Raw genomic sequence first — 4,521 nt, 5'->3', positions numbered from 1 at the left:
ATCCCCTATGGTCACTGTGGTGGCAGCCTGACTTGTGGGACACGAAATTTAATGGATTACAAAATGGTGACCCATCATTCCGCCGCGATGAAGCTCACTTGTTAATGACTTTTCCATCGACGTGAAATGAATTCATTAAGAATTTTTTTGCTGGTGCACCCCTGGGAGCCATTCAGAAGCCTGATAGAAAAAGTTAATTCTTGTTTACTTTCCTCCATGGCCTTAATGTTTTTCAGAAACGGCATCATCTTACTGTTACCGTGGTTATGTGGGTATTCATACATTGTCGCACTTCATGGCGAGTTATCACTTGAGCCCGAGTGTCGAAATCGCTGTTGTGAAGAAAACAAATAAATCAAATAAAAGTGCCGGCGGAGTATGTTGTCGTCCGCGAAATAACTGGAAACTCTTTCTTCTCTCACACACAATGACACCTACGTCTACATCTACAAGACCTGCCTACAGTTCACACCCAAATACTTGGCAAAGGGTATATCGAAAAATGTTCAGACTATCTTCCCACCCGCGTATAGCACGAGGGAAAATTGAACAACTAAACCTTCTGGTATTTTTTTAAAATGAACATTTCTAGTTACATAGATATTTTCGCATTCGGATGCAAAAGGTTTCGATTGAAATTTCGTGAAAAGGTTTCAACGCAGGATAAACTCCTTTGTTCCCATGATTACCACCCAAAATCGCATAGCATATCAGCGACACTCTCTCTACTGTTCCGCGACAATGCAAAACGAGCTGATATTCTTTGAAGTTTGTCGATGTCCTCCGTTAACGTTACGTATAAGGGAAGGATCACCTATTGCTCAGCAATACGCCAGAAGAGAACGGAAAAGACTAGTGTAGGCAGTCCCTTTAGGGTATCTGTAGTAACTTCTAAGTGTCCTGCCAACAAATCCCAGCCTTTGGATCGCCTTCCCAGCAACATTCTCTATGTGACGGTTCCAATTTAAGTTGTTCATAATTCTAATTTCAAGATATTTCACTCAATCAACAACCTTGTTCATTGTATGATTTAACATGTAACCAAGATTTAACGGATTATTTGTAGCACTCCCGTGGAGCACCTCATATTTTTATTGATTAGAGTCAATTAGCACTTTTCGCAACATACTGATATCTTGTAAAAATCATTTCCAATTTGTGGAATATTACTAGGTCCTTTTTCACACGAATTAATGAACGGCATCGACAGGAGACATAAATAAAACTGATTTCATATTTCTAGATTTCCAGAAGCTTTTACACCGTTCCTCGGAAGTAGTGTCTCGTCAAATTTAAAACATGTGAATTATCGCCTCGGTTATGCGAATGGATTCGTGGAGAAAATAATGAGAAGCTTTAGGCCATACACAAGAGTATTAAACGGAACCAGACAGGTTTTGTTACAATGATAAATCACTCAAATCTTAACTAAATACTTAGGGTTTACAGTTATCGACAGTTTAAATTTGAACAGTCACAGATAAATTATTTTGGGAAGGATAACCAAAGACTGCGTCTTATTGGCCCAACGTTTAGACGATACAACAGATCTAGTAAGGACGTCCTACACCACATTCGTCACTCATCTTGTGGGAGTACTGCTGCATGGTATGGAGGTGATCGAAAAAGTTCAAAAAGAGCATTTCGTTTTGTAATGCGAAATAGGACACCGACTGTCAGAGATGTGATACACGAGCTGCGGACGCAATCACTACAACAAAAGCGTTTTTTGTTGCAGTGAATCATCTTCATGAAATTTCGATGAACAACTTTCTCCTCCACAACCGAAAATATATTGTTAGTTGTATTCCTTCCTCGAGAGCGCTATATCTGAGCTTTATACATTCCCATATTAGAAAATTTAGAAGACATGCTACAAGTGACAAAGACATACCCCATATCTTGTCCAGTTCGACTCATTCCACCTTTACGGTGTTACATTGTTTTCACAGTTTACCAGTTTTTTATGTATATATGCAGATTGTAGCAACTAATGAAAATCTGTAGCCGGGCTGAGATTCGAAACTGCGTCTCCGCCTCACTAGGCAGATGCGCTGACCACTACTCCACCCTGGCGTAGGGGCTTTGCACAACTGCACGGACTATTCTAGCACCCCTCCCTCCACAGTCAAAATTCCTATTTGTGCCACAGCCAACTTGGTATTCTCCCTAAACTCGAACATCATTGCAGAGGCTCTCCAACTGCATTGAAATAGCGGGCTATGATCAAAAGAAATAAATATATTGCTATTAATTGATTTTTTATATTCTTTGTTGAAAATAAATCTATCCATTATTATTATATTGAATTTTGAACCTTGTTATAATTTTATGAAAAAGTCTTTGTGTTTAAAAGAGAGATATCTACGTTTCTTCGCTTGATTTCATCAATACCAATATTACAGTACATAATAAGACTTTGCCTGGCTCAGACAAGAATTAAATTGTGTTAAATTTCATGTAATAATATTTCCTTAGTGCAATCTTGGGTCATTATGGCCCGAAGTACCAAGAGTGTATACTATTTTAAGGAGAACAGGAGGGTTAATTACTAGTGTTAAGGGTCTTAACTGAGCGTTTCTTAAATTACAAGCGCTTAGGGTCTTAACTAAACTTTCCTCATACATCTGTGGAGAAGATTTTGCTTTAAAAATCATTCGTCAGCTTAGGATAGCAGTCTGTCTCCAGGTCGTCTCTCCGTTATCAGAAGGCACTCACTCCACTGACTGGAAAGTCGTAAATCTTATACTACATGAGGGGAAAGAAAGCGGAGTCATTACCGTAACATATCTGGATTTACTATACCGTGTAATACGCCTGCTGTCGCCGTTTCTGACTTCTGAATGTACACTGATTTCAACTGTAATGTCAGCGTCTTCCAAATTATTGAGTTTGTTGAAACTTTTTTTAAATTACTCGATATTAGGAAGCGAAACATAGTATTTTGCTCATCGTTTTGAATCAGAAGTCATTACATCAGAGCCTGGATTTTTGCTATTAGTGTACTACACGTGGAACAGGTGGTTTCATGAAGTAACTTTAATTTCCAGTTTTAATCGGTGGGCCCTTGTCAGTTTATTTGCAGTTCCTTAGATTTCAGCTCAAAACATCGCACGCAGAAAATCACATATCACAGCTTGTCCTCACATTGCCTCTGCTTGCACACCTGTGCAGTTATTGTTTGCCATGACAGAAATCCCACCAAACCTCTCGACACAATCAATTCAAAGATGTAGCTTATACACACAGATAGTGTGATACAAAGATTTCTCTGAGCTAATATAAAATAATGTTTTCTGCTTTCAAGGGCTCAATGTTCTTGTTACAACAATCCACAACTATGAAAATTAATTAAATAAAATTAAATATTTACTTCAAACACTTAAATTTTGCTTTGTGAGTTGGAAAATAACTAAAACCTTTAGTAATCTCTATTGTTAGGTGCGACAGAATCAGGCGTGTGATGTTTACCTACACAATATTTATTTCAAATGAAAATCTAAAATGATCTGTCAGAATCTTACGTACGAATATGGTGAGTCGTACTTGTCGATTCCGCGCTTTGACGTAAAGTGAAGAAATCGATACGCGTACTGTAAATATGTTATAGTCTACATCATGATTAGTTCCAGTAAGCTGTTCCAAATTCTCTGGTGGAAATTCGCATATAATCAATTACTTTCGAATCCTGTTACTGGCCAACAGTTGTACGTTACTCTTGAGTGATGGCTATTCGATAGCCTAGTTTTAAAGTTTGGGGATATGCGGGACTCTCTGATACAATGAATTGTAAGCTTCTCACCATATTTCTTTCTGTATAAAATTTACCCCAACTTTGCCTCTACGTATTATAAAAACTGTGTACCCAAAAACTGTTATCCATGCATGCTAATCTTTGTCTAGACAGAACCTAATTAGTACTGAACTGTAACTGATCTGAATACTGCCCCTCTTTATATTAAATGCGCCACTGAAGTAAAACAACTATCTGGCACTAATCTAAATTTCCACTTACCAAGCGTCTTAACAACACTATTTCAGATTTCTCGAAAGCACAACAGCAAACAGTAAGCAGCAGCGGCTAAACTGGATTTCTATTTCTAAATAAATATTCGAACTGTCGCATATCCACATGATCCAATTGGTAATGCGCAATGATAAACCGGGATGGACAGAGTAACTACTCCTATGAAAAGATATTCCAGTACAATAAATCTCTCTTCACTAACAGACACTGCACTACTGAATACGTCCATCACCTACCACACTTCAAATAAGAATGGATCAGATTGCGCAGTGGCAAAGACTGTGCCATGGCAAAACCAAAGATTGTTTAGCAGTAACATAAGTTGCTCTCTCTTTCTCTCTCTGACGTGCACATCGATAACTCAGAAAAATCAGAATGACATGTCCACCTTACAATATTTACCAAACGAAAGTCTGTCTGTTGCAGAGAATTTAATTACAACTGTGGATCTCCAACAGATAAGGCATCACAGTACGTTTCCTGCCGGCAAGTGA

The sequence above is a fragment of the Schistocerca nitens genome, chromosome 5, assembly GCF_023898315.1.
Source record: "Schistocerca nitens isolate TAMUIC-IGC-003100 chromosome 5, iqSchNite1.1, whole genome shotgun sequence".
In the NCBI taxonomy this organism is placed as follows: domain Eukaryota; kingdom Metazoa; phylum Arthropoda; class Insecta; order Orthoptera; family Acrididae; genus Schistocerca; species Schistocerca nitens.
This window is presented reverse-complemented; position numbering follows the sequence as displayed.